This window comes from Glycine max, chromosome 9, assembly GCF_000004515.6.
Source record: "Glycine max cultivar Williams 82 chromosome 9, Glycine_max_v4.0, whole genome shotgun sequence".
In the NCBI taxonomy this organism is placed as follows: Eukaryota; Viridiplantae; Streptophyta; class Magnoliopsida; order Fabales; family Fabaceae; genus Glycine; species Glycine max.
Window position 1 is genome coordinate 13,784,003 of NC_038245.2, and position 26,246 is coordinate 13,810,248.

At 41.7% G+C, this 26,246-nt stretch overlaps 1 long non-coding RNA gene and 1 other non-coding gene across 2 annotated transcripts; one reads left to right on the forward strand and one right to left on the reverse strand.

Annotated features, from left to right (window-relative positions):
• The first annotated feature begins 1,038 nt into the window (after nt 1-1,038).
• LOC121172753 (uncharacterized) lies at nt 1,039-4,023 on the forward strand. Its single transcript, XR_005886327.1, has 4 exons — nt 1,039-1,213; nt 1,324-1,500; nt 2,864-3,166; nt 3,778-4,023. It is a non-coding gene; the product is annotated as an uncharacterized lncRNA (long non-coding RNA).
• A 2,609-nt stretch (nt 4,024-6,632) lies between these two features.
• Nucleotides 6,633-6,739, reverse strand: LOC112997993 (small nucleolar RNA R71). The gene has a single exon (XR_003263039.1). It is a non-coding gene; the product is annotated as a small nucleolar RNA R71 (small nucleolar RNA).
• Nucleotides 6,740-26,246: the final 19,507 nt, after the last annotated feature.

Genomic DNA, 26,246 nt, shown 5'->3' on the forward strand with positions numbered 1-26,246 from the left:
TGAAACTAACATAATTGTTTTTGTTTGCTGATATTTTTTTGGAGGCCATTATTGAGACATAATTAATTGAAGCATTTTACAAGGCTATGGTTTATTTTGGTGGTAGTTTTGTTTGAATCAGTGTTCTAATGAAGAAAAGAGATATAAGGGATAGATTGTTTAGAAGGATCTCACATTTTATTTTATAGTTTAATATTTGTGGTATTGGTTAGCTTTGTAGAGGTTTAGAGCTTATCAGTTTAGTAAATTAAGTTGTCTTTATTTTGGAAGGAAGTAGAGGAAGGTTCTTATATTGTGGTAGATTGACTTTGACTAATTGCTTTAGCATTATTTTTAAATTAGAAGGACCTAATTTACCCTCCTATTCATTTTGTCATCTTTTCCACTAACCTTTGTTCTAAGTTATTCTAAAATCTGTTTTGGGGTTCACTTGCTGCTAGCATAGCTTGTGGTGGCACTTTTTTGTTCATTCAGATTATATATTTTTCACGAGTAAACTCATGACCATGTAGTGGCCCTTTTTCAACGGAGTATGTTACAGTATTAAGTTGTTTGTGGAACAACTTAATAAGATGCTGATAACATCGAAAGTTGGTGTTTTGGTTCCTGCCAAACACAGCTAATCAGTTTAATCTTTGGAAGAGACTGTTTATTAAGGTTGGAATGTTTTTTGCATTCTGACTATGTTAATCAAATTAATCCTTACGTGTTACATGGATTACATGAGGAAACATCCCCAGCCGTATGTCTTTGCCCTTAACATGGATGGTAATGCCCTAACCAACCCAGCTATGGCTGTGCTGTAACTTTTGTAATAATTAGTTGTGCTCTCTTTGAAAAAGATGAGAAATATAAGGCAGATAAACATCTTCAAGAAATGTTGTGATATTGTTGTTGGTTATCTATTCAGGATCTGCCTCCTTTAAAGTGTCAAACCCACTTTAGAGGGTAAAGTAAGTAAAACCCGTTTATTAATTAAGACATCATATAAATCCTAGACCCATTAATTTTTGTGGCTCCTATTAGTTGGCTAATATATGACCTGAGCCAGCAACTGGAAACAATGATGGGAGATAGGTTGTTGACTTTTTAAGCTACTTTCTACAATTCTACTTCCCTACTGGAACAACTTATGCTATTTTCTACTTTGTGTGTTTCAACTATTTAAACCAGTCTGTTTCTACAAATCAGAAAAGAAAGCAAAGGAGGAGAGGTTAATATAAGGCTTACAGTTATTTGGGATTTGCTTTTTATAAAATGCTGCCTTTATCATTTTTTTCTCTTTTGCTTTTTAATTTCTAATGTGACAAGTATACTGTACAGGGAGAAGCAAATAAGGGCTGCTGAGGAAAGATTACTGGAGGATGATGTCCCTATAACTGCTGATGAGTTTGAAAAGATGATTAGAAGCTCTCCTAATAGCAGTTTCACCTGGATAAAATATATGGATTTCATGGTTTCTATGGCTGCTGTTGAGAAAGCCCGCTCAATTGCCGAAAGGTATATCTAAACAACTATGATTTCGTGTGTGGATTTAAAAATCATTATGAAATTCAAACTTGACTTTGTTAATGTTGATTTGAATTTGTATAATCCTAAGCTCTTTTTTCAGGAGCCATAAACATAATCCTTTTCTACAGAAAATGTTGGGCAAAAAAGGGTCTTAACAGTTTTCTATTTGTTTATTTTGAGTCAATTATTGGGCTATTAAACATTCAACCTTCATCTATCGGAGAAAGAGTGTGTGCATATAAACATGTAATCTTGTACTAATAATTTACTAAAGTGCAACATTGTCTTCAATTTATGTTCTGGTTTTAATATTTATATGGAATTGGTGATCCCCCCCACGATTTCCTATACAAATATTTGAAAGTAGTAAACAAGTGAAAACAAATATTTTTTTAATTTTTGCTGAACATAAGAAACAAAAACATGAGACAAATTTCAAACCAAACAGGCCTTATTATTTGTACAACTTATGATTTAGCCAAAGCAGCTATCTAAACGATTTGATGGTACATCCTACAAATGACATTGTTTCAACAATTACTTGAAAGGCCTCCTTCATAGATTTGTTACAGAAGACAAAAGTAACTTGAATCAATGTTATAAATTCACCACTACTTTAGTTTTGAATTCTACAACTTGCAGCCACTCTGGAGTCTAAGCTGGATATCCTAAGACCTAGAGTTTGTTCGATAAGGCATGATAACTAAACAGTACATGTTTTCCTAAATCACCTGGAGACAGTATTTGATCTTGGTTGCCTCTGTAAATGGAGTTGTTCTAACACTACCTAATAGTGTGCATCTACAAAATAGTGAGAGAGAGAAGAGTTCAGCTGCAATGCATATAGTGTAGTTTAGTCAAATTCTTTTTAAAAAAATGTTTAATTTTTATAAAAAAAATATAAATCACTCTAATCAATTTTGATAAATGTTCTGTTTTTGTAACTTTTTTTCGTTAAAAATACTATTAATTCTTAAAAACTTCTTTAAGATATAATTCTATAGGCTAAAACTTCCTACACTCCCACAATTAGACTAGATATTGCTAAACATGAGTTTTATTCATTTATTTGTCAAAGGGAAATGGTTCTTTAATTTAAATATAACGTGTGAGTGTAAATAACTGTATATGCAGAAGGTATGCTAAATTTTTCAAATAAGAAATGTGTCTATCTTCATGAATTCATTCTTAATTTACCAATAGAATTTTATTTTATATCTTGAGCATGGACGAATAGACAAATCTAGAACATAATTTATTTCAGGGGATTTCATCCCATGAGTTTGGATGTAGACTGTTTCTTTTTACTCCCCAACTTTCTTAATTTACAGCCCCTGTACATTCTGATTAGGTGATCTCTAATCTGCAACCAAACCATCTCTAGAGATGTCAAGTTAGCATAAGAGTTGAGAAAGATGTCCCTAGAAAGTTCAGCATCAAGAGTCAGAGGCTGATAATAGGAACCAGGACCCATATTTTTCAAAATTGATCAACATTGGACAATGATCTGAAACATAACAACAGAGGCTGTACCAGATACGGGGTTTCACCAAGGCTGTAACAGAGGCTGTACCTTTGGAAATTTTGAAGAAGCAGTTGACAAAGATGCTACAAAGACTGCAGTAACTGATGGAACTGTCCATCCTTTGACAAGGTATGTGATTAACTATGTGAAGTTTTTATTTGAGTAAGTTCATATGTGTTGTATTCTGCTTCAAATTTTCAACCACACCCATGAAGTTATCTCTAGCATTGTAGATTGTTTTCATTGGTGAAAAAGCTGCATCTTTATTTATCCTGGATGTGTAGAATTTTAGGTTTTCTCATTTTTTTTATGGGTACAACTTTATTTATAACTAGTATATACTGGTTTAAGTTTGACAAATTTCCTTATAATATGTCTTCAAATTTCAAATTAACTATCTGTAATTATTCTGGTGCACAACAAGTTAGAGTTACTCATCAGAAATGCATATCATCTCAATTCTCAAGTAACATACAATTTTCCTTAATTCATTTCATCTTCTTCTCTTATAAGTATTTATTGAGAAGTTTATTCAAATTGGCTCTAAATTTCATATAGTTCAGTTCTCTGACATATTATTTTAAAATTAGTAATTTTTATTAGCTTTGCCCACATGGCCAAAACCGAAAAAACTCTAATTACATTCATGTATAATAGTGTTTTACCTGTTAATTTTTTGTGCATATCTATTAGTAGTCTTCCATTATAACCAACCATCTTTTAAATTAAACAATTTCCAGTTTGTACTACAACTTTGAAAAGGATCTGCCGGTGTCATACCTTAATTTTGTCCGGGGATTATTACTTGATGACATGCAACCTTTAATTGGCCGCTTCAAGATACTTGGTACCCTTTTGTTGCACAATATGTAAGTCCCGAGACGCGCCGGAAATCAAAAGGAAACAGGGTTACGCGATCCGTCAAATTCCATAATATGGCGGAAACCAAAAGGAGGTGTTGTTGCGCAATCTGTGAGTTTTCGTAACTTCTTCGAAAGCTAAAAAAGAGTAAATACATGATCCATAAGGATTCGTAACCTTACGGAAAGAAAATAAGTATCGTTACGAAATTCGTAAAGTTTCGTAACGTTATGGAAAAAGAATCACCAAAAAAGGTAAAGGGGGTGCATTTAGTAAAAGGGGGGGTATGATGTGCCATCATTTTCTTCTATTTTCTAAACCCTTTTTGCACCATTTTAATTATTGATTGGTCTTAATTGTCAATTAATTAGGCAGTTTTATTATTTGGGCTCATTTAGCTAATTTGATGTTTTTAATCTAATTTAAGGAATTAATGAAACATTGGGCTTAATCCGGATTTTGGTTGTGGACTTGAAGAGGGCAAATAAAGCAGCGCTTACCTTAGTTAATTTCTAATTAGGAAATTTCGCAATTTTATTTTATGTTGTTCAGTGTTTATTTCGTTTTGGGCCAGAGTATTGTAATAGGGCCCAGTGACTTTGAGTGACTCTTTTTAAATAGCTGCCTTGGGATTCGTGCAGAGCATTCTATGCTGCTATGCTATTTTCATTATTCAGAGCTTTGGTTTTAGGTTTTCACGTTTTTCTGTTCCCTTGTTACAGTTTTCGTTCTTAATGCAAATTTCCGTTTTCTGCTTCTAATTACGAGTTCATTCTTGTTTCTTCTTCTACTTTCATTTACGTTTCTGTTCATTTACGTTCTTGTTCATTTACGTTTCTGCTTCATGTTTCATTTGCGTTTTCTGTTTGAATCCACGAAGGGCTAACTGGTGTATGTGGTGCCTAATCACGTATTGAAAACCCTAAGTTGATTTTCGCTTAGTAAATTGAAATAGGGTTGAATTAAGTGGTTGACTGTTAGGGACGAATTCTCCATAACCCAGGATAAGAGAGTGGCTTCTGAATCAGAGGAAACAACCCGTTTTTAATATTAGTAGTTTCGTATTCCATTTTATTTGTTCTGCTCTTTAATTACCAAACAACCAACCCCCCCCCCCCCCATCGTTACTGTTACTGCAAGTATATTATGAACATTTGGCTTGTCACTGCTCGTTGGGAAACGACCTAGGATCACTTCCTAGTTACTGCATTTTCATGTTTATTTGATTCGGGTACGACCTCGATCAAATTTGGCGCCGTTGCCGGGGAGCAGTGTCCAAAGGTTCATAATAGCTAGCTAGTGTTGTGTGTTTAATCCTTTGGTGTTTTATGTTTAATTGTTAGTATGTGTGTTAGTGTTGTTTAGTGTCCTGGTATTTTGTTTAATGTGTGTTCTGTTTCAGTTTTCCCATTAAGCGTTTCCCCTGTTTCAGTCTTGGGTGTTTTGCTGTGAAGATTGTGCTTGAAAATAGAGTAGTAGTAGAAATCAACTTGCGGAAAAACAGAGTAGTAGTAGAAATCAGCTTGCGGAAAAACAGGGTAGTAGTAGAAATCAATTAGAGACGGATTTTAGCGACCACCCATGCTGAATTATTTGGGATTTTTTGTTTTAGTAGCTAGGGTTGTTATTTTTTGCTGAATTTTTTTGTGGTAACTTCTTTTAATCCATATTTTGTGGGAAAAATAGCTAGAGCCTTTAGTTTGGTCAGATTTGAAAGTTCCAAAAAACTAGCAAATTTTGTGTTTGTCAAAACTTCAAACGGCCATAACTTTTGCTCCGGTTATCAGAATCGCAATTATTATATATGCATTTGGGGTAGAAAAAAATTTCCTACGCCGTGGAAGCCGGCCTAGCCGGCTGAGGTCTCCATCGTCCAAAAAAAGCGATTCTGTCAAAAGTTCTTTATTTTTCAAGTTTTATTCACTTATTTTTCTTAACCTACCAATTTTAGCTTTCATAGTTAGACTTTGAATCTTTGTCTGAAATTTTTTGTGCTATCTTCTCATCATTTTATAAGGTTGCTCACAAAATTTCAAGTCATTTGGATATCATTTGAGGGTAGATGTAGTTCAAACCTACACCTTTATTTACATGACAAGGCAACTAGTTGTGTGCATGCTGAATGTAGTGTATGACTAGAGGCAATCCATCTGACTTACAACCCTTTGATCCTGAGATAGCTAGGACATTTCATAGATTAGTTAGGCATCATTTTATACCTTTTGATGATTCTGAGCATTCCATAACTGGTGAATCTGTGCATTCTGTTATTGGTGATTTTGAACATCCTGATCTTGAGCATTATAATTTTGAGCATTCTGATTCTGAGCATTCTGATTTTGCACATTCTGAGAACATGGCACAACCTCCACCTCGTGAGAGGACTCTAAGGGAAATGGCTGCACCTGATTTCACCTATGAAAGCTTGTGCATCCAATACCCTGATGAGGATGTCCCATATGTTCTTAAAACTGGACTGATTCATTTGCTTCCAAAGTTTCATGGCCTTGCAGGTGAAGACCCGCACAAACATTTGAAAGAATTTCACATTGTCTGCTCCACCATGAAACCCCCAGATGTCCAAGAGGATCACATATTTCTGAAGGCTTTTCCTCATTCATTAGAGGGAGTGGCAAAGGACTGGCTGTATTACCTTGCCCCAAGGTCCATCACGAGCTGGGATGACCTTAAGAGAGTATTCTTAGAAAATTTTTTCCCTGCTTCCAGGACCACAGCCATCAGGAAGGATATCTCAGGTATTAGACAACTCAGTGGAGAGAGCCTGTATGAGTACTGGGAGAGATTTAAGAAACTATGTGCCAGTTGCCCCCACCATCAGATTTCAGAACAACTTCTTCTCCAATATTTTTATGAAGGACTCAGTAATATGGAGAGAAGTATGATAGATGCTGCCAGTGGTGGAGCCCTTGGAGACATGACCCCTGCTGAAGCCAGAAATTTAATTGAGAAGATGGCCTCCAACTCCCAGCAATTTAGCGCCAGAAATGATGCCATAGTCATTAGAGGAGTGCATGAGGTAGCTACAAACCCATCTGCATCATCTGAAACTAAGAAGCTTGAAGGCAAACTGGATGCGTTGGTCAACTTGGTAACCCAGCTGGCCTTGAATCAGAAATCTGTACCTGTCGCAAGGGTTTGTGGTTTGTGCTCCTCTGCTGACCACCATACAAACCTTTGCCCTTCCATGTAGCAACTTGGAGCAATTGAGCAACCTGAAGCTTATGCTGCAAATATTTACAATAGACCTCCTCAACCTCAGCAGCAAAATCAACCACAACAGAGCAATTATGACATTTCCAGAAACAGATACAACCCTGGATGGAGGAATCACCCTAACCTCAGATGGTCCAGCCCTCAGCAACAACAACAGCAGCTTGCTCCTTCCTTCCAAAATGCTGCTGGCCCAAGCAGACCATACATTCCTCCACCAATCCAACAACAGCAACAACCCCAGAAACAACCAACAGTTGAGGCCCCTCCACAACCTTCCCTCGAAGAACTTGTGAGGCAAATGACTATGCAAAACATGCAGTTTCAGCAAGAGACCAGAGCCTCCATTCAGAGCTTAACCAATCAGATGGGACAATTAGTTACCCAATTGAATCAACAACAGTCCCAGAATTCTGACAAGCTGCCTTCTCAAGTTGTCCAAAATCCCAAAAATGTCAGTGCCATTTCATTGAGGTCGGGAAAGCAGTGTCAAGGACCTCAACCCGTAGCACCTTCCTCATCTGCAAATGAACCTGCCAAACTTCACTCTATTCCAGAAAAAGGTGATGACAAAAATCTACCTAACAATTTCTGTGCAGGTGAATCTTCTTCCACAGGTAATTCTGATTTGCAGAAGCAGCACATTCCCCCTCTTCCATTCCCTCCAAGAGCAGTTTCCAACAAAAAAATGGAAGAGGCAGAGAAAGAGATCTTGGAAACGTTTAGAAAAGTAGAGGTAAACATACCTCTGTTGGATGCAATTAAGCAAATTCCAAGATATGCCAAATTCTTGAAGGAGCTGTGCACTAATAAGCGGAAGCTTAAAGGAAGTGAACGAATTAGCATGGGCAGAAATGTCTCCGCATTGATTGGTAAATCTGTTCCTCAAATTCCTGAAAAAGGCAAGGATCCAGGTACATTCAGCATACCTTGTATTATAGGGAATAGTAAGTTTGACAATGCCATGCTAGATTTAGGAGCTTCTGTTAGTGTTATGCCTCTGTCGATTTTTAATTCTCTATCTCTAGGTCCCTTGCAGTCAACTGATGTGGTAATTCATTTAGCTAATAGAAGTGTTGCCTATCCTGTTGGTTTCATAGAAGATGTCTTAGTTAGAGTTGGTGAACTGATTTTCCCTGTTGATTTTTATATCTTGAATATGGAAGATGGATTTTCTCAAGGATCAGTTCCCATCATTCTAGGCAGACCCTTTATGAAAACTGCTAGAACTAAGATAGATGTTTATGCAGGCACACTGTCCATGGAGTTTGGTGATATAACTGTTCATTTTAATATTCTGGATGCTATGAAATACCCATCTGAAGATCTTTCTGTATTTCGTGCTGAAATAATTGACCATGTTGTTGATGAATACATGACTGATCTTTATTCTAATCTGCATGCCTCTCACTCTTCATGCATTGAGTCTGAAATTGTACTTGATCATATGTCTGAATTTGATGCTGAGAGTGAATCTGAGAGTGATATTGATTGCATGCCTGGTGGTGGTGTTTTACCTCTTGAGATTGATTTTATAGAGTCAGATAGGACTAACCATGTTTCAGGAAGTACACATACCTCTGACTTTCTTTATGAGGTAAAGGCTGAGAAACCATCTCCTTCTACCACTGTCCAGCCGACCACACCAGAATTGAAGCCTCTGCCATCAAATTTAAAATACGCTTACTTGGATGATAGCAAGAGTTTTCCAGTGATTATATCTGCCTCCCTTGCTGATGAGCAAGAGGAGAAGTTGTTGTCAGTTCTCAAGAAGCATAAGAAGGCTATAGGCTGGACCCTGGCGGACATTCCTGGTATTAGCCCATCCACATGTATGCATCGAATAAATTTAGAGGATGGAGCTAAACCAGTAAGACAGCCACAGAGAAGACTCAACCCGGTGATTCTTGATGTAGTGAAGAAGGAGATAACCAAGCTTTTGCAAGCTGGAATCATTTATCCTATCTCCGACAGCCAATGGGTGAGTCCCGTCCAGGTAGTCCCGAAAAAGACTGGCCTCACAGTGATCAGAAATGAGAAGGAGGAGCTGATTCCTACTCGGGTGCAGAACAGTTGGAGAGTCTGCATTGACTATAGGAGGCTGAACCAGGTTACCAAAAAGGACCATTTTCCCCTGCCATTCATTGACCAGATGCTTGAACGCCTGGCAGGTAAATCCCACTACTGTTTCCTTGATGGTTTTTCTGGTTATATGCAAATTACTATTGCTCCTGAGGATCAGGAAAAGACCACATTCACCTGCCCCTTCGGCACTTTTGCTTATAGGAGGATGCCTTTCGGCCTGTGCAATGCCCCTGGTACCTTCCAGCGGTGCATGATTAGTATTTTCAGTGATTTTTTAGAAAATTGCATAGAGGTGTTTATGGATGATTTCACTGTATATGGATCCTCTTTTGATGGTTGTTTGAATAGTTTGGAAAAAGTTTTGAATAGATGCATTGAAACTAACCTTGTTCTAAATTTTGAAAAATGTCATTTTATGGTTGAGCAAGGTATAGTTTTAGGCCACATTATTTCCAATAAGGGTATTGAAGTAGATCCTGCAAAAATTTTTGTTATTTCACAATTGCCTTACCCCTCTTGTGTGCGAGAGGTGCGATCTTTTCTTGGTCATGCAGGATTCTACAGGCGCTTTATAAGGGATTTTAGCAAAGTAGCCCTTCCACGATCCAACTTGTTGCAAAAGGAGGTGGAGTTTGACTTTAATGACAGATGCAAAGAGGCTTTTGATTGCCTCAAAAGAGCGTTGACTACCACCCCTATCATCCAGGCACCCGATTGGACAACCCCTTTTGAGCTTATGTGTGATGCATCAAATTATGCATTGGGGGCTGTCCTTGCTCAGAAAATTGATAAATTGCCCAGGGTGATATATTATGCTTCTAGGACTTTAGATGCTGCCCAAGCAAATTATACTACTACTAAGAAAGAGCTTCTAGCCATAGTTTTTGCTCTTGAAAAATTTCGATCTTATTTGCTTGGTACTCGCATTATTGTTTATACTGACCATGCAGCTCTAAAGTACTTGTTGAAGAAGGCTGATTCTAAGCCTAGGTTGATCCGATGGATGCTCTGGCTCCAAGAGTTTGACTTGGAGATCCGTGATAGGAGCGGAGCACAAAATCTAGTTGCTGATCATTTGAGTCGGATCGAACGTGCCTCTGATGCAGATTCACCTATTCGGGATGATTTCCCGGATGATCATTTGTATATATTGTATAGTATTTCTGACTCTCTTTCTACTCCCTGGTTTGCTAACATTGTCAATTATTTAGTTGCCTCTGTTTTTCCTCCCTTAGCATCTAAGGCCCAAAAAGATAAGATTAAAAGTGATGCTAAGCATTTTATTTGGGATGACCCCTACTTGTGGAAATTGTGCAGTGATCAGGTCATTAGACGATGCATTCCAGATCATGAGACTGACTCAGTCCTGCAGTTCTGTCATTCTTCCGCACCGGGAGGTCATCTGGGTGTTCAAAGGACAGCTCGCAAAGTGCTTGATTGTGGTTTTTATTGGCCCACCATCTTTAAAGATGCGTGGAAGATCTGCAGCACTTGTGAGCAGTGTTAGAGAGCAGGAAATACACTTACATGGCGACAACAAATGCCTCAGCAACCGATGCTATTCTGTGAGGTGTTTGATGTCTGGGGTATAGATTTCATGGGTCCTTTTCCTGTCTCTTTTGGTTATGTTTATATTCTCCTTGCAGTTGATTATGTTTCAAAATGGGTGGAAGCCAAGCCCACTAGAACTAATGATGCTAAAGTTGTCGCAGACTTTGTCAGGTCTAATCTGTTTTGCAGGTTTGGAGTACCTAAAGCAATTGTTAGTGATCAAGGAACCCATTTTTGCAACAGGACAATGCATGCCCTGCTTAAAAAGTACGGGGTGGTACACAGGGTATCCACACCATACCACCCCCAGACTAATGGACAGGTAGAAATTTCTAACAGGGAAATCAAGAGAATTCTAGGGAAGATTGTGCAGCCAAGCAGGAAAGATTGGAGTATCAGGCTTGATGATGCTCTTTGGGCACATCGGACTGCCTACAAATCACCCATAGGAATGTCTCCTTATCGGGTTGTCTTTGGAAAGGCATGTCATCTTCCAGTGGAAATTGAGCACAAAGCATACTGGGCAGTGAAGACTTGCAACTTCTCTATGGATCAAGCTGGCGAGGAAAGGAAGTTGCAACTGAGTGAGTTAGATGAAATCCGCCTAGAAGCCTACGAGAATGCCAAGTTCTACAAAGAAAAGACCAAGAAGTTCCATGATAGCATGATAGTTAAAAAAGACTTCGTGGTTGGGCAAAAAGTGTTATTGTATAATTCTAGGCTTGGACTCATGAGTGGTAAGTTGAGGTCTAAGTGGATTGGTCCTTTTGTTGTTACTAATGTTTTTCCTTATGGTACAGTTGAGATCAAAAGCGACTCCACAAACAAGAGCTTCAAGGTCAACGGACATCGACTTAAGCCATTCCTCACGAACCCTTCTTTAGTGGACGTAGTGGTGGAAGAGACTTCCTTACTCCACCCTACTCTTCCTCCACCATGACTTAGGGAGTTTTTCTTTTCCTATCTCCTTCTTTGCTTTTATTACACTTGTCCGATTCTCTTTGATGATTTAATTGTTTTTAATCTGTTAATTGTGCTACATTGAGGACAATGTGTTGTTTAAGTATGGGGGGGGAGTGTTCTTTGGTTTTGCTAGTTTTGTTGGTTTTGTTAATTTGTTAGTTGTGTTAATTTGTTAATGTTGTTAGTTTCGTTGGATTTTCAGTTTAATATTTTGGGTCAATTTCGTGTGCACGTACGACTTTGCATGTTTTTCTTTGAATTATAGGATATGTTCAAGAAATGGGTAATTGTTTTGAAAATAAAAGTTCTTGACATTTTGTGACTTGAAATCCTTGATTCTTCTCTACATGTCATGATAGTTTTGAAAGCTCAATTTGAAAGTGATGATTTTACCTTTGTGAGAATTTGAGCCATCCATCATTATAATCATTTGGTGTGTTTTGCCCCATTGATTGCTTGCACAATAGCCTTGGCTTGATTCTTGTTGATGCATCCTAATTCACATGCATATTTGGAAATGATTAAGGCAATTTTGTTCTTATAAGCTTCTAGCCAAATGGACTTACCTTGAATTAATTCCTTTGATAGCCCTTTTGAGCCTTGTTTCCCTTTCCTTGTTTTGAAGCTCACTACAAGCCTTAAGTGAAAAACCATGATATTACCATATCCTTAAGGAATTTTGGAGCTTTGGAATTGTTTTGGGAATAAGTGTGGGGGGTTTTTGTTTCATTGGACAACTTGTTTTGTTGGCTATGCTTCATGATGTATTTTGGGCCATACTTGATGAACATTGTATATTGGTTAAATGTTGGACATGCTGAATGAAATGTTGTTTCTCAAAGGCTAAAGAGTAAAAAAAAAAAAAAAAATTCGAAAAAAGAAAAAGAAAAGCAATAAAGTTGAGTGAATAAGATCTTAAATGGCACAAGAATGATGAAACTCTTGGTTCTACTCTTCATGTTTAATTTTTATCTTTACTTCTTTTTATTTTCTTATTTTTTTTCTTAATATGCACTTATTCCCCTTTGCTCCTCTATTCCTTTGGGATTTAGCCACTTATTCCATATTTCTCCATACCTTGTCCTTGGCCCCATTACAACCTTAAAAGACCTTTTGATCCTCATGTGCTTGTGTTTATGGGTTGATTGTCAATTTTAGAATCTTGCCAAGTTTATGTGGTGTTTGTTTTCATGGGTGCTTTGAGGGTAAATAGTAGCCTAGACACTTGAGAGATAGAGTGTATATCTTGTGAGGCTTTATCACTTTTCATTCTTGAGCTGATTAACTATTTTTCCATGATTGGGTTGCTTGGATGATTTTCATGAATGTCTTGACTTTTTGGATCTCCTTATGTTAGATGTTACCCATTCCTTTCATTCCTTGATGTTCATTGAGAAATATGTGAATGTTTTTGTTTGTCTCCCTTTGATATACTTGGATTTTGTTCTTTGTTTCATTTTGCCCAGGAGTGCAAAAGGCTAAGTATGGGGGGTTTTGATGTGCCATCATTTTCTTCTATTTTCTAAACCCTTTTTGCACCATTTTAATTATTGATTGGTCTTAATTGTCAATTAATTAGGCAGTTTTATTATTTGGGCTCATTTAGCTAATTTGATGTTTTTAATCTAATTTAAGGAATTAATGAAACATTGGGCTTAATCCGGATTTTGGTTGTGGACTTGAAGAGGGCAAATAAAGCAGCGCTTACCTTAGTTAATTTCTAATTAGGAAATTTCGCAATTTTATTTTATGTTGTTCAGTGTTTATTTCGTTTTGGGCCAGAGTATTGTAATAGGGCCCAGTGACTTTGAGTGACTCTTTTTAAATAGCTGCCTTGGGATTCGTGCAGAGCATTCTATGCTGCTATGCTATTTTCATTATTCAGAGCTTTGGTTTTAGGTTTTCACGTTTTTCTGTTCCCTTGTTACAGTTTTCGTTCTTAATGCAAATTTCCGTTTTCTGCTTCTAATTACGAGTTCATTCTTGTTTCTTCTTCTACTTTCATTTACGTTTCTGTTCATTTACGTTCTTGTTCATTTACGTTTCTGCTTCATGTTTCATTTGCGTTTTCTGTTTGAATCCACGAAGGGCTAACTGGTGTATGTGGTGCCTAATCACGTATTGAAAACCCTAAGTTGATTTTCGCTTAGTAAATTGAAATAGGGTTGGATTAAGTGGTTGACTGTTAGGGACGAATTCTCCATAACCCAGGATAAGAGAGTGGCTTCTGAATCAGAGGAAACAACCCGTTTTTAATATTAGTAGTTTCGTATTCCATTTTATTTGTTCTGCTCTTTAATTACCAAACAACCAAACCCCCCCCCCCCATCGTTACTGTTACTGCAAGTATATTATGAACATTTGGCTTGTCACTGCTAGTTGGGAAACGACCTAGGATCACTTCCTAGTTACTGCATTTTCATGTTTATTTGATTCGGGTACGACCTCGATCAAATTTGGCGCCATTGCCGGGGAGCAGTGTCCAAAGGTTCATAATAGCTAGCTAGTGTTGTGTGTTTAATCCTTTGGTGTTTTATGTTTAATTGTTAGTATTGTGTTAGTATGTGTGTTAGTGTTGTTTAGTGTCCTGGTATTTTGTTTAATGTGTGTTCTGTTTCAGTTTTCCCATTAAGCGTTTCCCCTGTTTCAGTCTTGGGTGTTTTGCTGTGAAGATTGTGCTTGAAAACAGAGTAGTAGTAGAAATCAGCTTGCGGAAAAACATAGTAGTAGTAGAAATCAGCTTGCGGAAAAACAGGGTAGTAGTAGAAATCAATTAGAGACGGATTTTAGCGACCACCCATGCTGAATTATTTGGGATTTTTTGTTTTAGTAGCTAGGGTTGTTATTTTTTGCTGAATTTTTTTGTGGTAACTTCTTTTAATCCATATTTTGTGGGAAAAATAGCTAGAGACCTCTAGAAAATAGCCGTGTGAGTTATGAATTGTTGGGGGTAGTGATTAGAGACCCCTAGATATTGTCCTATAGGGTCCCAAAATAGGGGCAAAGAGCAAACACGCTCCGTGCCATTTTGTTCTCATGCATTTTTTTGGTAAAATAGCACTAGTTTATAGTTTTGCTAGTGATGTTTTGTTTCTTTAGAGTAATATGTAACTTTTTAATACTACGTTGAGGCACCATGATGCCTAAAACGTAGCATTAAAAAAGATGGATCTTTGCGGTCTGGTACGTGTGAATTACCCCTTTGTTTTGTTTTCTTTCCGTTTCATGCATACGCATTGCATAATTCATATCAGAGTCTTGATCCACCCCTTTTTTAGGTAAATGATGGGGACAAATCAAAACGGCAAAATATTTTATCAAGTCAAGGTTAAGGGTCTAGATGTCACTAGCCTCAAGGAATTGGGACGATTAATGGGACCTCTCCAAAGGCAAGCCTTCTGCAAAGTGTATGGGAAGATTCTAGATTTGACCGCAGCGAAAGTATTTACGGAAGCTATCGTATCCCTCGCCCAGTACTATGATCAGCCGTTGAGGTGCTTCACGTTTAGGGACTTCCAAATGGTACCGACTGTTGAAGAGTTTGAGGAGATATTAGGATGCCCTCTTGGGGGAAGAAAACCGTACATGTTCTCCGGGTTTCTTCCCTCCTTGAGTAAGATTGCAGTTGTGGTCGGAGATTCGGCAAAAGAGTTGGATCGCATGAAGCAAACTCAGAACGGCGTAGTAGGCCTGCCGCAGAAGTACTTGGAAGGCAAGGCAAGGGACATGGCAAGCCAAGAGAAGTGGGGCCCGTTTGCAGATACACTAGCTTTGCTGATTTTTGGGGTTGTCCTCTTTCTGAACGTGGACGGTTTGGTGGACTTAGCCGCAATTGATGCTTTCCTTGCATATCACCATAGCAAGGAAAGTCCAGTGGTGGCTATCTTGGCGGATTTATTTGATACCTTTGACCGAAGGTGCGAGAAAAATAGTGCACGGATTGTCTGTTGCTTACCCGCTCTCTGTGTGTGGCTGGTTTCGCACCTATTCAAACAAGACATAAGACATCCGTGTCCACTTCAAAGTTATCGTTCGTGCGTCGAAAAAAAGAAGAGTCGATTGGGACCAACACTTGGCTGGGATAGGAGGCAGCGCAATCAATTGGTTTCCTCGATGGAAGGAAGGCAAGGAGGGAGTTCTTTTCTCGTGTGGGGACTACCTTAATGTTCCGTTGATAGGGACGAGGGGTTGTATTAACTATAATCCCGCACTTGCCATAAGACAGCTAGGGTACCCCATGAGGGGGGCGCCAACAGAAGAAAGTCTCTCGCCTTTCCTTGTGAGGGATTTGGGCGCGCAAAGTCTCAAGGTTATACAAAGAGTCCACAAGGCGTGGAGAAGTCCGTTGAGGAAACACAAGGAGCTTAGAGGCATCCGTAATGGCGTCATCGGTGGTTATCATGGATGGCTAAGAGTTCACACGCGAGGGTTAGATTGGCTCTCTAAGTTGAAAGTTATCGATGAGGAGAACTTCGAAGCTCCGGAGGAAGATGAGGAAGTCCAAGCTCTAAAATTAGAGCTAGGGAAGGCAAGACTCGCCAAAGAAAAATTCAAGTCAGCCGCTACACACATCCGGAAAGAGTGCACTGAGTTACGAGAGGAAAACGCGGCCACTGCAAGAGCCCTTGAACAAGAAACCAAAAGGGCCCGCAAGGAGGAACATGGCCGAGATAAATTCCGAGGAGCTTTGTGGGGTAGCAACAATGAGCTCAAGCTCCGGAGAGAGGAAAGAGACCGGTCACGGGTGCATGGCATGATCTTAAAAGAAGAGTTAGCTGCTTGCGCAAGATCCAAGAGGAGTTTGGCTCAACACTTGGAAGCCACGGAGCAAAGCATGCTAGCTATCATAGGGCAGTACAAGGAAGAGTTGAACCAGTCTGTGACCCATGAACAAAAGCTAGTAGAGGATTTTGCACAAGTGTACGCCAAAAAAGAAGCAAGAGGGAGGGTGATTGATGCATTGCATCAAGAAGCGACTATGTGGATGGATAGGTTCGCCTTGACCTTGAATGGAAGTCAAGACCTCCCGCGACTATTAGCCAAAGCAAAAGCCATCGCCGAAGTGTGTACAGCCCCTGAGGAAATTCATGGGCTAATCAATTACTGTCAACACATGATAGATTTGATGGCCCATATAATTAGAAACCGTTAGGTTTTGTTGTAACACGTTTGTATAATCTTGGCTAGATGAAAGCTTTGTTCTTTTTATAAAACGAGAAGTTCTGAACTCATCATGTTATCTAAAAAACTTTGAGGTGGATCTAAGTGCTCCGATCATTCATTTGCATATTCATGTTTTGGTGGCATACTCACCGTTGTTTGTTTCTTTAGGGAATTCACCATAACTAAGAAAGCACAAAGGCACCCCTATAACACTCGATCCAGAAAAATGGATAATGAAGAGGGCGTGCAAGAGCAGATGAAGGCCGACCTATCGGCCTTAAAAGATCAAATGGCTTCTATCACGGAGCCCATGCTAAAACTCCAGAAAACTCTAGAGGATAATGCCACGGCGACCGCCTCCAATGCAGTTAGGGAAGCGGAACCGGTGCTACAGCCCGCAATAAACTTGGGCCGAGATAGAAACCCAACGGTGTTCGGTCGGAGGTACAGTCCGCAAGCTTACCCTTATGGCTTGCCTCCAGACTTCACTCCCCGTGCCACTCCGAAAGATGTGAGCTAAGCCCCTACCTTCGAGGGGCAACTTCCTCCTTATGCCGATTATCCCCTGCAAGAAGACAACGAAGGAGATGCCCATCTAGGCCCTCTGCTTCCCCTCAAGGATCCAGCCCCCCATGAATTACCCCAACCAAACATAGTCCGCCATGTCCCGTCTTCACCCGCGCCCGTAAAAGAATCCGTTCCCTTCACAGAAGATATGGGAAAGATTGATTCACTTGAAGAAAGGCTAAGAGCGGTAGAGGGCCTCGGCAATTACCCGTTCTCGGATTTAGCGGACCTATGTTTGGTGCTTGACATCGTCATCCCTCCCAAGTTCAAAGTGCCGGATTTTGATAAGTACAAAGGGACGACATGTCCAAAAGGGCATCTTCGGATGTATTACCGAAAGATGGGGGCGTACTCTGCGGACGAAAAGCTGTTGGTACATTTCTTTCAAGACAGCTTGGCCGGAGCAGCAGTGGCATGATATACCAATCTGGAAGCATCTCAGATCCGGTCGTGGAAGGATTTGGCAAATGCCTTTATTAGGCAGTACCAATACAATACGGATATGGCTCCTGATCGGAACCAGCTTCAGAGTATGACCAAGCGAGAACATGAGCCCATTAAAGAATATGCCCAAAAGTGGAGAGATCTCACAGCCCAAGTCGTCCCGCCCATGACGGAGAGGGAGATGATCACAATCATGGTAGATACGTTGCCTACGTTCTACTAAGAAAAGCTGATAGGCTACATGCCAGCTAACTTTGCGGATCTCGTCTTCGCCGGAGAAAGAATTGAATCTGGACTAAGAAAAGGCAAGTTCGAATATGCCTCCAACACGGCCCCCAACAACAACAGAAAAGCCCCAGTGGTGGGCGCGAGGAAAAAGGAAGGAGATACCCACGCGGTCACCTCCGCCCCAACATGGATGAAAGCACCCCAAAATATCCAAAGCTCATACCAGCCTAACCCCCCGAACTTTTCAATCCGAGCCGGGAGTTCCCACCCGACTCAAGTAAAAGGACCACCCGCAGCAGAAAGAGCGCCGGCCCAACACACAGCTCCAGCCACTCCCCGGCCAGTCAATAATACAGCCCCCGGCGCGAGCTATAATAATGCACAGCGCCCACCCCCGAAAGATAACTTCTCTCCTATTCCCATGGCATACTCCGAGTTATGGCCTTCATTATTGGAGAATCATTTGGTGGTACCCGGGAGGGTCTTCCAGCCACCCTACCCCAAGTGGTACGACCCGGGTGCCAAGTGTGTGTACCATAGTGGAGCTCCCGGACACAACATTGACTCCTGCATCCCGTTCAAGTATAAGGTGCAGCACCTAATTAGTGCCGGCTTGCTATCGTTTCAAGAGGAAGGCTCAAATGTTAAAACCAACCCGCTAGCTAGTCATGGAGGGGCTAGCGTAAATGCCATCGAAGAGAATGGGCCATCGCGGGCAAAGAGATTAGGAGAGGTGGCTACTTCTAGACGCTTCATCTACCAATCGCTGCAAGCGGCGTGCATGGTCTCCCGTGGCGGAGACGAAAGGGGCGAATGTTTGTTTCACCTCGGGGAGTCACACGACATGGAAACCTGTCCCGCGGTGGAAGAATTGCTTCAGCGGCTCATGGACTGGGGGCGGCTTGAAGTGTCCAAAGGAGGGAGGGAAGAACCACAGATTTGCATGCAGTCGGAAGAAAAAAAGGTTCCCCTAACCCCCAAGGCCCTAGTAATATGTTTTACTAGGAAAGGGACCGGCTCCACACCCATATACCCCCGGACAGCGCCCAAGCCGACGCCCTTTGCATATCAAAGCAATATGGCCATTCCGTGGAAGTATACCCCTCCCGCGTTCAGGGAGAGAGTTGCAACCGAAGTTGACTCCCTGTCAGCCAAGGTGACCAACATCACCGGCCTTAGTGGCGTAACCCGCAGTGGTCGGGTGTTCGCTTCCCCTCACTCGGTGGAGTTGCCCTCCAAGGGGAAAGCGCCCATGGTCCAAGAGCCCACAGATGTAGCCACCCCCTCGAAAGAAGTGGATTCTCCGGTGGTAAAAGGGGCTGAAAAGAAGGCGGGTCTTCAAGGAAAGACAGTGACTTTGGAAGAGGCTCATGAGTTCCTTCGCCTCATCCAACAAAGCGAGTTTAAGGTAGTCGAGCAACTGAATAAAACTCCAGCAAGGATCTCGTTGCTTGAACTGCTCATAAACTCCGAGCCTCATCGTGCGCTGTTGATAAAAGTCCTCAACGATGCCCATGTAGCCCACGATATCTCAGTGGAGGGTTTTGAAGGCATCGTTAATCATATAGCCACCAATAATTATATCACATTTGCGGAAGAAGAGATTCCCGTTGAGGGGAGAGGACACAACAAGGCTCTACATGTGTCGGTGAGATGTATGGACCATGTCGTTGCGAAGGTACTTATCGACAATGGATCGAGTCTAAATGTGATGCCGAAGACCACCTTGGAATAGCTTCCTTTTAGTGTATCACGTTTAAAACCAAGTTCGATGGTGGTACGAGCCTTTGATGGTACTCTGCGGGAAGTGATGGGAGAAATCGACATTCCCATTCAAATAGGCCCCCACACTTGCAATGTGGTGTTTCAAGTGATGGACATCAATCCCGCCTATAGCTGTCTCTTGGGGAGACCTTGGATTCATGCGCTGGGAGTGGTCCCTTCGACACTTCACCAAAAATTGAAGTTCGCGGTGGGTGGACTTTTAGTGATAGTGTCGGGTGAAGAGGATATGTTGGTGGTATGAGCCTCGGGAATGCCGACGTAGTCAATATTAAGGGAAATCCATATAAATATGGATTGGGGTATGAACCCGGGATGCCGGGGAGGAGGAATGTGCCGTCAAGACTTCGGGCGGATAGAGTATGGCCCGACCGTATTAGCCAGTGTTTCACCAGTGCCGGAATGGTGTCCGAGGAAGAGGTGGCCGCAGTAGGAGGGGAGTTCCCTCAAGACCCGCCAAATTTCATGCAACCATGCCATCCTGATTCCTAAGTGGGGAACTGGCGCGTGATAATCCAGTCAGAGGTCTATACCACTGATTCAATGTAATTAGAGGCTATAGTTTCCTTTCTCTCTTGTTTTTGTGAAACCTACCTTATTAAATAAACAAAGAGATCTTGTTTCATCTGTTCTTGCAGTCCCACCTTTCCTCATATCATTTTGCATGTTTTTGTTTCTTTTGTTTTGATTGGTATAGATATGAGGGTCGATTCTTTGAGGATCCTAACGACGAGGGTTTGACGATCGATTTCGACCGAGATGTAAGCCAAATGATGAATGAAGAAGAGGAAGAGGACGTCCTTTCACCATAGTTGGAGAGGTTGATCGCTCAGGAAGAACGCGAAATGAAGCCTCACCAAGAAGAAACCGAACTGGTAAACTTAGGGACCGGAGAGGAAAAGAAAAAAGTAAAAGTGGGAACTAGTATGACCGCACCTATCCGCCAAGGCTTGATAACCCTTCTTGAAGAATATCAAGACGTCTTTGTATGGTCATACCAAGACATGCCCGGTCTGGACTCCAACATTGTGCAGCATAAGTTACCTTTGAATCCTGGGTCTTCCCCAGTTAAACAAAAGCTACGAAGGATGAGACCTGAGATGTCTTTGAAGATCAAAGAAGAAGTAAGAAAGCAGTTCGATGTAGGTTTCTTAGTTGTGGCGCGATACCCGGAGTGGGTGGCCAACATTGTCCCGGTCCCGAAAAAGGATGGCAAGGTGCGAATGTGTGTAGACTATCGGGACTTAAACTGGGCCGGTCCTAAAGACAATTTTCCTCTGCCCCACATTGATATATTGGTAGATAATACAACTAAGTTCGCCCTTTTCTCGTTTATGGATGGTTTCTCGGGGTATAATCAAATAAAGATGGCACTCGAAGATGTAGAGAAGACCACTTTCGTCACCCTATGAGGGACGTTTTGCTATAAAGTGATGGCCTTCGGGCTCAAAAATGCTGGGGCAACCTATCAGCGTGCCATGGTGGCGTTGTTCCATGACATGATGCATAAGGAAATAGAGGTCTACGTAGATGACATGATTGCCAAATCTCGAACTGAGGACGAACACCTCGTCAATCTACGTAAGCTATTCGGAAGGTTGCGAAAATACCAACTGAAGCTAAACCCAACCAAGTGCACCTTTAGGGTAAAGTCGGGGAAGTTGCTGGGATTTATCGTAAGTCAGAAAGGGATAGAGATAGATCCCGAGAAAGTGAAGGCCATCCTTGAAATGCCGGAACCACACATGGAGAAGCAGGTTCGAGGTTTCTTGGGCAGGTTGAATTATATCGCGAGATTTATCTCGCAACTCACCCCTACATGTGAGCCCATTTTCAAGCTATTACGTAAAAACCAGGCGGTCCTGTGGAACAGCGACTGCCAAGAAGCCTTCAAGAAGATAAAAAAAAGTCTCGCAAACCCCCCGGTGCTCATGCCACCTGTAACTGGAAGACCTCTTTTCCTGTACATGACCATGTTGGACGAGTCTATGGGGTGCGTGTTGGGTCAGCACGATGATTCTGGGAAAAAGGAACAAGCCATTTACTATCTAAGCAAGAAGTTTACCGCATGTGAGATGAATTACTTAATGCTAGAAAGGACGTGTTGTGCTCTGGTATGGGCATCACATCAGCTTAGGCAGTACATGCTCAGCCATACCACGTGGCTTATTTCCAAAATGGATCCTGTGAAATACATCTTTGAGAAACCGGCCCTCACGGGACGAATCGCTAGGTGGCAGGTGATGCAATCCTACCCCGCAAGGGCATTGGATAGAAGACTCCAAGCAGATTGGGCCAGAGATCCAAGGGAAAGCCCTAGGGTTCTCATGATCCTTAGGGTAGATTTCAAGCCCATGGGCAAAGTATGAGCCCGCTTATCTTTGTAAATATTAGAATAGGTTTTTCCTTCGTTTGGGCCTTGTATTTTGACCATTCTAGTATTATAGGGTTTTTGCCTTGTATTTCGAGGAGTCTTTGTAGTAGGGAATTTTTTGTATTTTCATGTATTTTGTTATTGGGGTGAGCTTAGCTATTATAGGGGGTGTGTAGCTAAGCTCTAGCTTCTCATCTCAAGGAGGTGAGCTTAGCTATTAGAGATATGTGTGTAGCTAAGCTCTAGCTTCTTTAGGAATCTTCTTAAGGAAGCTTCTTAAGGAGGTGAGCTTAGTTATGAGAGGGGTGTGTGTAGCTAAGCTCTAGCTTCTCAAGGAAGTTTTCTCAAAGAAGCTTCTCAAGGAAGTTTTCTCAAGAAAGCATCTCAAGGAAGCTACCTAGTCTATAAATAGAAGCATGTGTAACACTTGTTGTAACTTTGATGAATGAGAGTCTTGTGAGACACAACTCAAAGTTCAACTTCTCTCCCTTTTTTTCTTCCTTCAATTTCGTGCTCCCCCCTCTCTCTTTCTCTCCCTCTTTCATTTCCTCCATTGAAGCATCCTCTCCAAGCTTCTTATCCAAGGCTCATCTTGGTGGTGAAGCTCATTCTTCCATGGCTTATTCCTTAGTGGATGGCGCCTCCTCTCACCTCTTCTCCTTTGTCTTCCGCTGCATCTCCATGGTGGAAAATCACCATTAAAGGACCTCATTTGAAGCTCAAAGATCCAGCCTCCATAGAAGCCCCACAAGCAAGGTTCCATCAGCAGGTACTACTATCTGAATTCGATATCGTGTACGTCACCCAAAAGGCGGTAAAGGGAAGCGCCTTGGTAGATTATTTGGCCCAGCAACCCCTCCAGGATTATCGGCCGATGCACCCTGAGTTCCCAGATGAAGATATCATGGCCCTGTTCGAAGAGAAGCGGACGCACGAGGACATAGACAAATGGATTGTTTGCTTCGATGGGGCATCTAATGCTTTGGGCCATGGAGTAGGGGCAGTCCTTGTATCCCCGGATGATCAGTGTATTCCTTTCATGGCTAGGCTAGGTTTTGATTGTACCAACAATATGGCCGAGTACGAAGCATGCACCCTCGGGGTTCAGGAGGCCATTGATTTTGATGTAAAACTACTCAAAGTGTATGGAGACTCAGCTTTGGTGATACGCCAGTTGAAAGGAGAATGGGAAACTAGGGATCCGAAGTTGATACCCTATCAAACTCACATCTTGAGGTTAGCCAAGTTCTTTGACGACATTTCTTTCCACCACATACCTCGGGAAGAGAATCAAATGGCCGATGCATTAGCCACCCTGGCATCCATGTTTCAACTTGCCCCACACGGGGATCTGCCGTACATCGAATTCAGATCTCAGGGCAGGCCAGCGTATTCTTACGCAATAGAGGAAGAGCGGGATGGGAAACCGTGGTACTTCGACATCAAACAATATGTCAAGAACAAAGAATACCCACCAGGGATTTCTAACAATGACAAAAGGACGTTGAGGAGATTGGCTACTGGTTTCTTTGTAAGTGGTACCATCTTGTACAAACGAAACCACGACATGACCCTCCTATGATGCGTAGATGCCAAATAGGCGAACTTCATGATTGAGGAGATCCACGAGGGTTCATTTGGGACACATGCCAATGGGCATGCTATGGCCAGGAAGATCCTTATGGCCGGTTATTACTGGCTCACCATGGAGAGTGATTGCTGCGCCCATGTAACGAAGTGTCATAAATGTCAGGCATACGCGGACAATGTCAATGTTCCGCCACATCCTCTGAATGTTATGTCCGCCCCTTGGCCTTTTTCCATGTGGGGGATAGATGTCATTGGGGCCATCGAACCTAAGGCTTCGAATGGTCACCGCTTCATTCTTGTGGCGATAGACTACTTCACCAAATGGGTCGAAGCAGCTTCTTATACTAATGTCACGAGAAGTGTGGTAGTCAGATTCATCAAGAGGGAGCTGATTTGTCGATACGGACTCCCTAGGAAGATCATCACTGACAATGGCACCAATCTGAACAACAAGATGATGCAGGAAATGTGTGAGGATTTCAAGATCCAGCATCATAACTCCACCCCTTATCGGCCAAAGATGAATGGGGCTGTAGAGGCTGCAAATAAAAATATTAAGAAGATTGTCCAGAAGATGACAGTGTCATACAAAGATTGGCATGAGATGTTGCCTTTCGCCCTGCACGGATATAGAACCTCAGTACGAACTTCTACTGGGGCAACGCTGTATTCCTTGGTTTATGGGATGGAAGCAGTACTCCCATTTGAGGTAGAGATTCCTTCTCAGAGGATAATAGCAGAGTCAGGCCTAGAAGAGTCAGAATGGGCTCAAGCACGCTACGACCAACTCAACCTTATTGAAGGTAAGCATTTAACGGCCATGAGCAATGGGCGTCTGTATCAAAGAAGGATAAAGAACGCGTTTGACAAGAAGGTACGCCCGCGCAAGTTCAACGAGGGGGACCTTGTGCTGAAGAAGATGTCCCACACTGTTAAGGACAATCGAGGCAAGTGGGCCCCGAATTATGAAGGACCTTTCGTGGTGAAAAGAGTTTTTTCTAGGGGTGCTCTGATACTCACCAACATGGATGGCGAGGAGCTACCCTCGCCCGTGAACTCCGATGTCATTAAGCAATACTACGCTTGAAGTCTGGGGCAATTGAGAAGACCGTTGCATGTTCTTTTACTTCTGAGTTTTTGTTCTTCTTGGTTTCCTCCAGGGATTCCCTTTCACTGTATTTGTCTCATTTATTGAAAAGAAGAGGAGATGGGTTAGGCTTCAGTCCTCCCTTTGGTTTTAAACCTTGTGTTAGTTTATAATCACCTGAGCCCTCTTCGCTTGGTTCATGGGGTTCCCTAAACGCTTAAATTAAAACTAAACCTAACCAACCTTCACTAAGAAAATCATTGCATTAAAAAACATTCATGCATGCACGTACACATGCATATCTTGTGGTAACAGGGATAGAATCGTCTTAGGCCACGATCAGAAGTTGAGATAAGTTGACGATAGAAATCAACCAAGGTAAGACGATGACCCGGTCACGCTTGGCCACATATTGTTTGCTCCCTACTTGCAGGTACTTAGGGACGGATGCAAATGGAGGATAGGGTCATGACTGACCGATCGTCGTCCCTTTCCCGGCGCTGGGCAAGCGGAGGACGTCGCTGCAAGGCAGCCCAGTATCCTTTGAATTCACAGTATTTACTACTATTGTTTGTTTTAAATAAGTAATCGACGCCTGATTCTAACTTAAGTAGGTTCGAGTAGGCAGACGCTAACCCGTAAGGGGGGGGGGGGGGGGAGGGGGAGGCAAGTTTAATGTTTCCCAAAAAAAAAGGGGGGGTACAGGTTAGCTCGCCTGGGTGAGCTGAGCTCGCCTGGGCGTGCTGAGCTCGCCTGGGCGAGCAACCCCTATACGAAAATATAAAGGAGTGGAGGGGGAACGTTTTCCTCACCCAAAACTCTTCCCCCTCACTTCAAAAACCCCCAAGCTCATGGGAATTACAAGAACAACAGCCCCCAAGCTTCCATCGTTGAGTTTTTTTTGCTTCTCTTTTCACGCTTTAATTCATTCCCCACAAGTAAGTGCAATTTCCTTTGTTTATTTGGCTCTCCATTGATGTGTTTTGGTCCTTTAATGGCTCATTTTTGTGAAATTCGTGAAGCAATTCACGTCTGAATCCATGCTTGTTTTGTTTATTTGGCTCTCTAGTAAAAGTGAAGAAGCAAAAGGGGAAGAATCTAGTGAAGAGATCTACCCCCAAGAAGAAGTACAACCTTTAATGGTTAAGGAGGAGTGTAAGGAGGTAAGTGTCTCCTCCAAGAGGTTAGCTAAGAAGGAAAGACATTTTGAAATAAAGACAAATATTAAAGAAATTTCCCTTCTTAGACAACCTCCACATTTTCTCCTTTGTAAAAAGACACTT